At 37.9% G+C, this 14061-nt stretch overlaps 1 protein-coding gene across 2 annotated transcripts in view; it reads left to right on the plus strand.

The window, feature by feature from the left end:
- The window catches only part of RELN (reelin), a 524894-nt gene that overhangs the window by 53521 nt on the left and 457312 nt on the right, over positions 1–14061 (plus strand). The gene's annotated exons all lie outside the window — the stretch shown is intronic.

The raw sequence follows: 14061 nt of genomic DNA on the forward strand, positions 1-14061 counted from the left end.
TGTAACTTTGCCTTTTTGATAACTAGAAAGTGATATCTGACCATTGCTTGGGTTTTCTTGTATTATTGTTAGTGAGATTAATGACTTCATATGTTTATTGGGCAGTTACTTTATTATTTCTTTTATATAGGAATTAAGATATAACTATAAAATTACACCTAGTTTTTAAAAAATTTCTTTGGGATATAAAAACTTATTAAACTTAAAGGAAATTTTTTTAGCTCATTAAAAATAGGGAAAGTGAAGAAATAAGTTTGCCCTTTATGATCACTTTTGAAAGCATTCAAGCAACTGCTTTAGAGAAAAATATGTGTTCATTCCTGAAATTTAAGAGAGATTGTAAATAAAATTGGAATTAAAATTATACATATCAAAGGCTTTATAGTTATTCAGTATATGGAAAAGTTATAATATTAAGGTTTTTTTTTCAGGCTTTAAAAATGTATTTGATTTTTTTGTTACCATATAATAACATATGGGGAGACATAAAATACAGAAATCTTTAATAATTTCAGGAACTGATGTTTTCTAAAGTATCTTTTGCATGGAGGCAGTAGAATTTTAATAAAGCAAGATAGAATTCATTCACAAAAGTGAGGGTCAGTGGGGATGAGGTGGGTGGTCTGTTTCTTGTTGCCAAATGTACCTCCATTTACCTCTAATTCTATCCTGAGCCTGGTTACTGAGCAGACTGCCAGGACTGGCAGATTGTACTGTGTTTTATGAAATATGGACAAATAAGCTACACTTCTGAGCCTGTTAAGATGAGGCCATTTTAACATGTGTGTCTTAATCCCTATGTTAAAATTCTGATCTCCAGATGTTATAGGCATTAAGCTATTCTTTCCTCTTTTGGAAATAAATTTGCCAGGATATTCTACAAGTACCTGAGTATTAACTTTGAGTTTTACCTGTTGTTTATTCTCTGCTCTACATTTTTTTTCAGATTTATTTATTTTGATATAGAGAGTGTGCAAGTAGGAGAGAGAGAGAGAGAGAGAGAGAGAGAGAGAGAGAGAGAATCCAAAGCAGGCTCCATACTGTCAGCACAGAGCCTGATGCAGGGCTCGATCTCATGAACTGTGAGATTGTGACTTGAGCTAAAGTCAGACGCTTAACCAACTAAGCCACCCAGGTTTCCCTTTTCTCTACATTTTGATGTCAACCAAATCCAGGTTCCCCCTTTTTTTTTCATAAGTATCTACATCATATACAATAAGAGAATAGATGATTTCTTTTTTTTTTAAATTTTTTAATGTTTATTTTTGAGAGAGAGAATGAAAGGCGGAGGGGCAGAGAGAGAAGGAGACACAGAATCTGAAGCAGGCTCCAGGCTCTGAGCTGTCAGCACAGAGCCCGACGTGGGGCTTGAACTCACAGAGTGCAAGATCATGACCTGAGCCGAAGTCAGAGGCTTAACTGACTGAGCCACCCAGGCGCCCCGAGAATAGATGATTTTTACAATTGGAAGGGACCTTAGAGATTATATAGACCTTTATATTCTTAAACCGAAATGCCTTCCAGGGCCAGCAGAACCTATATGAAGTTATCATGGGCAAGACAGTAGGAAGTGATGGTGACAATGCAGACTAGAGACTTTGGCCCCACTGGAGAGCATCAAGTGCAAGTTTATTCAAACCCTGTGTTGTCCTGCGAAACATATCCATATTCAAAGTTGGCTTGCAGGTGTCTCTCTAATCATCTCTCTAATCATCTTCTTTTCTTTTTTTAATTTGAGAGAGAGAGAGGGAGAGAGAGAATGCATGGGAGGGGCAGAGGGAAAGAAGAGAGAATCTTAAGCAGGCTCCGTGCTCAGCGCAGAGCCTGATGCAGTGCTCTGCTCCACGACCCTGGGATCAAGACCTGAACTGAAATCAAGAGTTGGATGCTCAACCAGCTGAGACACCCGGGCACCCTGACTGATCTTCATATTTTAAAAACAAATTGATCTTACTAGTAACGTTAGTATGAGCAGGAGTTAGAGACTAGGTGTTAAGAGACTTCCAATTATTTATCTATTCAGTGCCCACTTCTACCAGACATTTTCATATATTTATTTAATTTGTAATATATATGTCATCTACTTCAAAAAACAGATTTGAGACTAAGGACAATAATTAAAAACCCAGGAATTATGAAAACTGGAATGGGGGCGCTTGGGTGACGCAGTTGGTTAAGCATCCCACTCTTGATTTTGGCTCAGGTCATGATCTCACAGGTTGGTGAGTTTGAGCCCTGTGTCAGGCTCCACGCTCACAGTGCAGAGCCTGCTTGGGACTCTTCCTGTCTCTCTGCCCCTACCCCTCCTCTCAAAATAAATAAATAAACTTAAAAAAAAAGAAAGACTTTAGCATAGATACTTAGGATGCAGAGAAATTTCATTCACTTATAGCCAGACATTTACCAGTCGCTCTTTTGTGCTGGAGAAACAAGTCATGCTGATGGCTTTTCTCTTCTTGTAAAGACACTGTGATTGGAGATGTGTGTAGCTCTTCATTTCAGCCAATACTTATTATATGTTAAAGGTTTAGGTAAGAATGTAGGTTAAAATGTTATTCTGTTTGGGATCTCTCCCAGTACAGTTGCTTCCTCAAAGACTGTGATTCTTTGCTGGAGCAGAGGAGACAAGCATTCTTATCATTGCCATCCTGAAATCCCTTTATGTTTGTAGATTATTGGGAGTCCCAAGTTAGTACCTCTCCTGCTGTTACCAGCCATTCTGATCCCAGAGCCAGTGCATAACTGCTGCCACCACCACCAGGTGGGATAACAGGAGCACACGTGTGCTGCTGGCCAGCATAGTTGCCTAGCAACAGAGGAGATGCTGATGTCTGTCAATGTGTGGACACAGTATATTCTAGTTTTGGTGCTTGATGGACACAGCGATTACATGGAACTTCCATGTCACCCTTGGAAGTTGTGGTTCTGAAGCTGGACTATCTTTGGAAGAGAAAGGGGGAGTATAGGATATGATCATCTGGCTATATAGATAAGTATTGAAAAACATGATTTGGGTTTCTGCCTATGGCTTAAGCTATGAGAATAATGGGTTCCTGGCAAAGGATAAACTATATTTTATGAAGACAAGAAAGAATGTGTCTAGCAGGCATGTGGTTCTCACTGAATATGAGAAAGTGAAAAACAAATGCCTACATAAATCTGAAAAACAAACCCACAAGATAGATTTTATAGAGGATACCAGGTGTGAAGTAGAAAGAACCACAGAGAAAAAGATACACAGAGTGAATTTTACAATGAAATTTTAATACAAGATAATTTATTTGCTAGCTATTATTGAGATTTGGAGGGATCCTGCAAGGTGGGTTGCTAACTGTCCTGAGAAAGTTTGGGACAGATTTCTCCATGTCATGGTGTGGATTAATAAGTAGGCATTGTTGGGGTGCCTGAGTGACTCAGTCAGTTAAGCGTCCGACTGAATTTCAGCTCAGGTCATGGTCTCACAGTTCGTGAGTTCAAGCCCCACCTGGGGCTGTACGCTGACAGCATGGAGCCTCCTTGAGATTCCCTTTCTCACCCTCTCTCTCTGCCCCTCCCCTGCTCACACACACACTCTCTCTCTCTCTCTCTCTCTCTCTCTCTCTCTCTCTCTCTCAAAATACATAGAAACTTTGAAAAAAAAGTAAGTAGACATTGTTGGGAAAACTTAAAAGACAAGCAGCTCTCATTATGCCAAAGTGAGGCAGACAGAGACCTGCATGCTGTGGAGCCCTTGCTATAGGTCTGTGTTTCAGTGGAGGCCCATGATTCTCTCTTTTTATAGAACAAGTGAACAAAAGCAGTCTTGTAAATAGGGGAATAATTAGTCTCCTTTGGGTGAGGCAGTCAGAATTTAGAGTTGTCTGGAAAGTCACCTGCCCAACTTTTGGAAACCTTGAGGCTTATGGAATATTGTGGCTCCCAGTGGGAAGGAAGCTCCCTCCCATTCTGTGGAAAGCCGAGCTTGGGTGTACCTTCTCCTCCTAGCTGGAGGCACCATTTCCACCTTGCCCCCAGGCCACTTGGACTTTTAGACAATTCTGCTCATTGCCCCACAGATAGAATAAGATGCATGGTTAGAATATAGTATAGGAAGGTCAAAATTCATCACTTCCTAAGTGTCATACTACATCTTACTATTATTTGTGTTTCTTTTATCTCTATGGGAAAAATATCCTATGGTGGAATAATCATGTGTGTTGTGATTCTCTTCCCAATTCAGAGTTCAGTAAGCTAGCTGCTGGTGCCTTGAAATCAGCCATGGTGAGAGTTTGTAGTATTATAAAATACTGGGTCTTTTGCCCCAGAAAGGCAGTTGTTACACAGTTAGCCGCACACCAGTGCCCATAACCTTGAGGCTTGACCTTTCATTGTGCTCCATCATGCTTCTAACCACCATGTCTGCATCTCTGAGCCAGAGGGCTTTTTCTAGATCACTCTGCTCCTGTCCCTGTGCACTCCAAGCAGGAATAAACTCCCACTGGAGCATTTCTCACTAGTGTATTCTGGGAATCAGGGTATAAATACCCCAGCTCCTGTCATCCTCAAGGGAAATAATGTTGAGGCAAGTGCTTTACACTATTTCCTAACATTTTACCACAGGATTAAGTTTCAGTTGCCCAATAGGATAGCCTGTTTCATATTGTACTTTCTGTTGGCCAACCTCCCTTCCCTCTATCACTTCTTTGACTTCTGTGCTGATGTTTCCTCTACCCTGCCTCTGAGAGAGGTGTGAAAAGGAGGCGAGTAGTGCCGTATAGGAGAACTTTTGGATCAGGGAAGAGGCGGAAGTATGATATCCTATGAGAATCAACAACAGACCAGCCAGCCAGATGGCAGATAGGGAAGATGATTTTCTCATTGCTGGCAGAAAAGCAAGATAGAGTAGTCATGAGGGACTTTAACTGTATGCATCTAATTCTAATTCAAATTCTACAAAAAGCAGAGCATATCCACTTACAGAACACTTGCTATTAATCTATTAAGTACTAGCCTCATTGGTGTGGGGATATGATGAATAAGGCATTGCCCCTAGTTCTAAGAAGCTTATAATCTACCAAGGGATGATGTCACATGCACACACACAAATATTTCAAGATAGGAGGTGGTAAGCTTCATGTAGTTGAGAGTGATTGCATCTCTTGGGAGGGAGAATGAAGGCGTGAATGGGCAGGGAGCATGATATACTATGAGTTATAATAAGAAGTATATAGTTAGTCTTCATCCCTTTTTCTGGCACAGAGCTCCTGAAACCTTTGGAATTTCCTAAGTGATGAGAGTGATAAAGGGGTCTTTTGTTAACTTAATGAGGTGACTTTTAGAAGGCTCCTAAGGGATGGGGCTGGTTGCCAGTGGAGCAACCATAATTTTAGAGGGTTGAAACTTACAGTCCCATCCCCCCAACCTCTGGGAAGAGGTATGGGGCTGGAGATTGAGTTCATTTACCAATGGCTGATGATTTAATCAGCCATACCTGAATAATGAAGCTGTTGTTCAAATCCCAAAAGCATGGGGTTCTGAAAGTTTCCACATTGGTGAACACATGGAGATTTGGAGTGAATGGTGTGCCTAGAAAGCATGGCACTTCCACATCCCTTCCCACATAACTCATCATATGTATCTCTTCCGTCTGACTATTTAGTTGTATTTTTTAGCCTCCTTTGTAATAAGCCTGTAATCTAGTTAATAAAATGATTCCCTGAGTTCTGTGAGCCACTCTAGCAAATTAATTGAACTCAGAGATGAGGTTGTGGGAACCTTGGATGTATAGAGCTTGGATATGTGCTCTGGTCAGAAGCACAGCAACAACCTGGATTTGTGACTGGCATCTGAAGTGAGGGTAGTCTTGTAGGACTGAGCCCTTAACTTGTGGGATCTGATACAGTCTCCAGATGGGTGGTGTCAGAATTGAGTTGAATTGCAGGACACCTGGTTGGTGTGGTGTCGGAGAATTGCTTGGTGGTGTGGGAAAAAAATCCCCATACAGTGGAATTGGTGATCAGAATAATGGGGAGCGTCTTGAAGGAGGTAACCTTTAGATGAGGCCTGGAGGAATTGGGAGAGCTTTCAACAGGGAGAAATAGAGAAGAAAGAAATTATGGGTGGACAGAATGATGAGAACAGAAGCCTGAAACTGGGAAAACAATTTTTGTATTCATGTTCTTGGAAATAAAAAAATATACAAGAGCATGGAATCATAGTTAAGCTCAGAAGGCAGGTTACAGGTGGGTTTCAGAGGCCTGGATAGAATTCTGAGAAATTCCTGGCATGCCTTCTTATATAATAAGTGCTCAAGATGCAGAGAAACTATATAAGGGATCTGATCCTCTGGGCAGGGGCTCCAAAGGGAATTTTATAAGACCCAGGAGAGACAAAGGTCTCAAAACTGTAAATTCTGAGTATAAATTATAACTCATTGTAATGAGGAGTAAAGCAAAGACAGTTCTTGGCAGCTTGGATTTCAAGAAGCACTGAAAAAAGGCATAAAGAGAGATATACACAACCAAGAAGCATGCTATGAAGAAGTCCAGTGAGTAGAAATCTACATGAGTAGAAAGGCATTGATGGTGTTATGGGCTGAATTGTGCCCCTACCCCTCCAAATTCATATGTTGGAAGGCCTGACTCCCAATACCTCAGAATGAGACTGACTTTGGACATAAGGCCTTTAAAGAGTTAATTAACTTAAAATGAGATCTTTTGATGGGCCCTAATCCAATGTGACTGATGTCATTATAAGAAGAGGAAATTTGGACACAGGCATGCCTGTGTACAGAAGAGGACACGGTGAGAAGGTGGCCATCTATAAGCCAAGGAGTAGGGGCCCCAGAAGAAACCAAACCTGTCAACAGCTTGATCTTGGACATCCAGCCTGCAGAACTATGAGGAAATACATTTCTGTTGTTGAACCCTCCCAGGCTGTGGTACTTTGTATGGCAGCCCTAGAAAACGAATACCATGGGCCTTTGGCTTTTGGTACAGATGATAAAATCAGTCCTCATTTTTCACAGGTTCTATATTTGTGTCCCATCTACTGACTGAAAATTATTTTTAACCCCTCAGATCAATAATTGTGGTTCTTTTGCAGTCATTTACAGACATTCACAGAGGTGAAAAACTTGAGTTGTCATATGTGCATTTTCCGGCTGGGGTTGAATTCTCTGTCATCTTGTTTCAGCCCTCACAACTAAACAAGTGTCCTTTTCACCATCTATTTAGTGCCACATCTTTTACATTCCATTTTTGTGCTTTCTATTGATAATTTTGCTACTTATTTTTATTTTTATTTGAGTACGGTTGACATACAATGCTATGTTAGCTTCAGGTATACAACATAGCGATTAGACAAATTTATACATTATGCTATGTTTGATAATTTTGCTGTTTAAAATGGTCCCCAGAGTGATAGTTCTGAGGTCCTGAAAGCTGTGATGAGCCTTTTAGAGAAAATGTATGTGTTAGATAAGCTTTGTACAGGCATGAGTTATAGTGCTGTTGGCCTTAAAATGTTAACGAATCAATAGTATACACTAAATAAGGCTGTTTTTCAACAGAAACACACATAAAACAAGCTGATGTAATGATGAGCTGATGGAAATGTTGTGACTAGAGGCTGGAGGGAACCTAACCCTGTATGTCCCCTAGGTGCAGTGGTTCAGTATTTGCTAATTCAGTGTTTGTGGTGGCTTTATAGAGCGTGGCTACCACAATAAAATGGGAATCTGCGGTATGATGTTGGAAGGGGGTGGAAAAGTCTAGCCATCCAGATCTTGTTTTCATCTTCTCTACCAAGAAGCTTATTCCAAATGAAAAATGTAGAACACAAGTACCTGAGGGAAGAGTTGAAGCTTGAGATAGAGAAAGGCAGTGAGGTCCTGGACATTGGGAGTGGGTTCACCTCTCCAGCACTGATACGAAAAATGTACACACATGGTCACTGAGCCACTTTTTCTGTTTCGTAGATAACAGAAGTATTCCAACTACTTCTGATGATAAAGATTCCAGTAACCACAGCCCATTGATTTTTATGTTGTTTTGATCATCATTTCTAGAAATTCTAATGACCTCTACTAGCAATCAGAAAAGAGAGAGGTGTTCTAGAGCATCCAGAAAGGTTTCCCTAGAACAAGATATGCTATGCTAATTTAACCTTAACCTCCTCATCTCCATTTTTTTTGTTTTTTTGGTATTGAATTCAAAACCTATGCAACTTTGGTTAAATGTTCTTTAAAGGCCTATCTGCAAAATTCAGGAACTAGTTAGCTTCTTTTCTTCGTCATTAATTCACAGTCGGGACATATAGAGATCTTTGTTTGCCAAAAATGTCACCACAGGCTTGACATCGCTCTTCAGTGTGCTCCCCAAATCCACTGCAACCTTGGCTGCTCATCCTCATTCTGGATTTGTTTCTGTCCTCATCAGTGACAGAAAATTTGCTGGCACACATGAGGTCTCCTAAGAACAGGTGTCCCATTATATCCTCATCTTGTTAAACATCATTTGCACTAGGAGGAAACTGCAGTATAATAAAAGGCAAAGTGGCTTTTTACTGTAGTGGAATTCTTAATGTAGTTTCAACTCAGTTCAATTATAATTTTTAGTCCCATGGATGGCCTTCATTGGAAATTCTATTTCCCATGGGGTATCAATCTGGAACATTTCATATCACTGTAATTGGTCTATCTCAGATCATCTACACAAAATTTACCTGGGATGAATGCTGTTAAACATGCTATTCCTGATCTTTATCCCAGTCCTACAGAATCACAATCCCCAGGGGAGCGGAGGGGGAAGGAGGAGACCTAGGGATCTGAATTTTAATAATCTCAGGTGACTGAAAGCTCTAGTTGAAAAAGTAAATAATCTTTGGGAGAAATTAGTTTGGCTAATAGTTCTACCAAATATTATTTGATTTAAAGTACTAATTTTAGGGGTACCTAGGTGGTTCAGTTGGTTAAGCATCTGGCTCTTGATTTTGGCTGAGGTCATGATGTCACAGTCATGGGACAGAGCCCCACATCAGGCTCCACTCTGGGTGTAGAGTCTGCTTGGGGTTCTCTCTCTCTCTCCCCCCTCCACCTTGAGCTTACATTTGCTCTGTCTCTCTTTCTCAAAAATAAAAAAATGACAATAATAAAGTAATAATTTTATTTATTATGATTAGCACTTGTAGAGTATGAGTTCATCTGTGTTGAATAAATACTGTAACTGATATTTTATGTTCTATTTGGAATTCTTTTTTTAATATATATATAATACATATATTATATATATTATACATTATACATATATTATATATATTATACATATTATATATATATTATATATATATATATATTACCATTTATTCATTTTTGAGAGACAAAGAGAACACGAATGGGGGAGGGGCAGAGAGAGAGAGGGAGGCACAGAATCCGAAGCAGTCTCCAGGCTCTGAGCTGTCAGCACAGAGCCTGATGCAGGGCTCAAACCCATGAACTGAGATCATGACCTGAGCCGAAGTTAGACGCTTAACTGACTGAGCACCCAGGAGCCCCATGGAATTCTTAAATAGGCATTTCTGTATAGAGATACTTGCAAACAAAATGTTCAAGTTTATAAACATGTATCTGTATGCAAGTTTGCCTTTCATCCAACTCTAGTTTTCTATGGTAAGTCTTCAACTTTAGAATTTAGATGAATTTTCTAAAAAATAAAAAACCAACAAATCAAAAATAAGGATGTGCTAAGGCTAGATTAAAATTTACTTAGAAATCCTGTACTAGAAAATAAGGAATAGCACAGGTGCAAAGCATCACCAGTCCTTTGCAAACTCCTTTCATTTAAAAAATTGTTACCTAATCATTTAGACTTTTCCTATAATTCTAAGCCTCAAGACATTTCCTGATAAATATTCATATCTGCAGTTTTTCTTTATCTGTGTCCTTGGAAGTTGTATTGAAAATGCAAATTTATACTAAACTACAAGATATTTTGTTATTTTAAGAAGGATTTTTAGACTCATCATACTAAATGCCATGTTGTAAAATATAAAGTTATAACATTTTCTATTTTACATATGGGAGAAATAAATGTAATTACAATTTGATGTTATACAAATTAGCAGTGCACTCACTTCTTTTTAATAATTTATCAAATAACTATCAGATGCCATCTATCAATGTAAATGTCATTTAAGTTATATTCTTATTCATTTATTCTTATCTAAAGATTGTGGAAGAGCATTTAGGTGTAGCTTATTAGAAGAGCAATTAGCTGTGCCAGTACCTGAAAATTTCTGTCACATCATTTATTAAACACTATTTTGTGAATTTCAGTGTTAGCCATTTTGGATTTTATGAATTAGATTTTGGAATCTGGGACAAAGATCCTTCTGAAAGGGGACAGGAATAATTATTCAAATGTTATTTTTGTAAACATGCAGATGATTCACGTCATATCACAAGTATCAAGTAGTAGCACTTTGTATTTGCTTTAGTGAATGAATGAGTTGAGCAAGATACACACACTATCATTAGATCTGACCATAAAGTGAGAATTTTATATTTGTCTTCTATTAGTTAATTATAAAATTTTATAGTTTAATCGTAAGTATGCCATATGTACAATTTACTCAGTATGTATTTAAATGAAATCTTTGATTTTAGCATAGTTGCTTATAATTAGCTAAGTGTATTTAAATGAACATACAGAGATGCCAAATGAGAATACTATGGAAAAAGGCTTTTAAAAAAATTGTAATATTTTACAGTTACATTCAGTATAACTATGTCTATCAGGATTTCTACCAATTATTAATAAGGTTGATTTACTCAGTTTACAGACACAGAAGATATATAATATATATGTAATAGGTATAATATATATCTTTATTATAATACATATAATAATATATAACATAGAAATACATGACATACACATGAGTACCAGCAGTGTCACCCTTGGACATGTTCTTGAACAGTTATGCAGTTGTTGCAAATATGAAAATATTTTGAAAGTTTGTAATGATATATTATCAAACCAAACAAAGTTACAAACAAAGCATATATTTCTGTTTTGAACAACTATTAGGAGTCATCCTGAGGTTTGTTACATGAGTTCAAATTTTCCTTGGTTACCTGCAGTCAAAATCACTTTTTGTAGGAAATGGGGGGCACTTCATGTTAAAAAGAAAAAAAATTCAAGGGGGTAATAAAAACAAAACTATTATAGGCCTTTTTGATGGTGTAAAGTCTTTAAACACCTGATTATATTGAAAAAAAAATGACACGTGTTTTTTCTGTAGGCAGCTGTGTATTTTATTGTAACATGTTTACCTGTATATGTGCTTTTGAGAACCTACTAGGTGTGTTTTTCTCATTCTAGAAGAGCTTAATTAACATCCTTGTGTCAAAGAAAAAATTCTTAGGATTCCTTTGAGAAGGTTAGGAGTAATAAATCTCCTAAAATGCTTTCTTTTAAGGCTAATCTCTGCTTAAATTGCAAAAAGTTGTGATGTTATAGACAAGGTAGTCTTTTCTTTAAAAAAGAAAGAACAAAGGGATAAAAATTGCTGAAAACCTGAACACCACATTCATTCACAATACTTTAATAATTTATCAAGTGCAGGGCCAACAATATGAAATTTTCATGTATGAGTATCATCCAGCCTCATATGAAGGTAACATGAAAAATAAGGTCAGAGATAAGGCACAACTACCAGTAACTCTTGGCTACAGTTCTCTAAATTACAATAAAGTGTAATTTATAAAGAAAAAGAAATGTTTTTGATTCTAGGAACTAAACAATTTTATCATTACTTGTAGGAATTTTTCAAAAATTCAGAATTATGAAAGTCAAAAGAGGATGATCAAAACGTCATTACTGTAACTCCAATTGGTACTAGAGGTAGAGTGGAACCTTGTAAAATTATATTTTTCTTTATATTTAAGATGACTAGTTAAGGAATTTATGTTTAGCATAAGTTGGACAATCTCAAGGAGGTTTCAAAAACGTTCAGGATCTCATCTCAGGTGCTAATTCTGAGATTAAGTCTCCAAGGCTCAGGACAGGATTTCACCTGAATAAGATATATAAGATTTTACCCCAAAGGCTAGTGCATTCAGAAATGCTGAGTGTGTGCATGTGTGCATCTGTGTGTGCATGTGTGTATGTGCCAGAGAAAGAGAGAGAGAGAGACAGACAGACAGATAGACAGACCTAGGGAATAAAGAAGAGAAAGGCAGTATGGAGGGATGGAGAAACAGAAGATTTACTCTACATTCACCAAACGCTGTCATTTAACCTTACTTCCAAAGGGCTTGGTTTTAAAATGATAAATTCACAAACACATTTGCCTGCACCCATTTTATCTCCTAAGATGAATTTAAAGGAGGGGAAAACCTCAGTTGCTCTTCTTTTTTAACTGTTTCTGCCAGAAAAGAAGACTTCAGGACTATGTATGGCTCATCTAAATCTCTGAATAAATGTATCATAACAGGCTTCCACAGAGTTGCTGGATCCCTCTTCCAGCCAGGAAAGACCAGTTTTACAGACCCTAGAAAATGCTTTAGTATATCATTAAATTTTGCATATAATCAGTCTCCTGTAGCTGTCACAATTCCCAGATCAGGCACTGGTTTTTCTCTCCTTTCAGGTGGAGACAAAGGTGGGAGAGTGTTTGCCAGGACATTCTCCCCCTGCTTTCAGAGGTGGGCTGATCCAGGGCTCTTTGACCTTATTATTTTGATCATCAGCCTTCTCCTCCATCACACTGCATTTAGTCCTCCCTGGAGGCCATTCTTTCTGCCTCCTTTGTCCCCCAAGGAACAGTACAAATCCATATAAAATGAAAAAGGGGAGTAATAATACCAATAATAAAGGGCTGTGATAATGACCAGTGCAGCAAACATCACGTTAAAGTGCACTCTGCAGAGCCGCCTGCCAGGTGTGCTCCCAGGAAACCATACCCATGTCCCTGGGACTTGCCTTCCAAGAGGAAAGCAAGCCCCTGCCATCCTCTCAGGACCTCCCGGAGATGGAGTCCAATCCATCCAGCTTGAGGAATATGGCTTCCCTTTCTTAGAGCCACCTTTCACATGCCACTTAAGGCACAGTGTTTTGGGTAGTTGTTACAATAAATAGGGCAAGTGTGACTTCTCTCTGCCCTTCACAAAAGGCTGACCGAAGTCCATTTGTTTCTGGTCTGATTTTTTAAGATCTTTGGATTTAGTTCACTACTGTTCATTCGTGTCTTTCCCTCACAGAATCTTGACCTCCAGTCATTTCTTTTAAATATTTACTGGGATAAAATTTTTTTCTCAGCTGTTGTTGGTTTGGGGGTTGTTATTTTTAAAATGCCTGGCTGAATATTTGAAAGGTACATAAAATCATGTCATAATGGAATTGATGTATGTAATGAGAAGTAGTTCAGGGATCGTGTTCTTATAGAGGTTTTGAATTAAATTATAATGTATTTTTAGATGGTCTCTATTTGGTACCTGGAGCTAAGGGCACTTTAACTAAAGAAGAACCAGTAGTTGAACACTCTATGTTGATGAAATTTTGGAGCAAATAAACTCAGTTTATTTCATTTTTAGAGTAATACGTTTGTTCTGCAGGCTATTTAATCTGTTCTGTATTCAAAAGGCAAACAAGGCAATTTTTTAAAATATTCACAATATTAGTTCTGCTGGTGTTTTTCATTTTCAAAATGTATAAAGATAAGAAATAGAAACTCTGTACTCGGTGCACTATCACTAATACTTAATTTCAACATTTTTGCAATTTGCTGTCTTATGTTTGTCATCTTGAAAAAGATGGTAACATCATTTCATATATTATATAATATGTTTCTTTTCTGCACGTATTAAAGGTCTTTTATATAAAGTAGTAATGGAATATGCTGTAAGTGATCAAAATTTAATGACCCATAGACCATTTGTAAGCCAGAAGCTTTAGGATGAAATGCAATAGCATTAAATGTTGAAATTTATTTTCTTCCAGACTTTCATCTTACAGTGATTTTCTGCAAGAATGGTATTAGGGTCTTGTTGGGAACAGTTAATAGAAGCTCTAATAGATAATA

The sequence above is a fragment of the Panthera uncia genome, chromosome A2, assembly GCF_023721935.1.
Source record: "Panthera uncia isolate 11264 chromosome A2, Puncia_PCG_1.0, whole genome shotgun sequence".
Taxonomy (NCBI): Eukaryota; Metazoa; Chordata; class Mammalia; order Carnivora; family Felidae; genus Panthera; species Panthera uncia.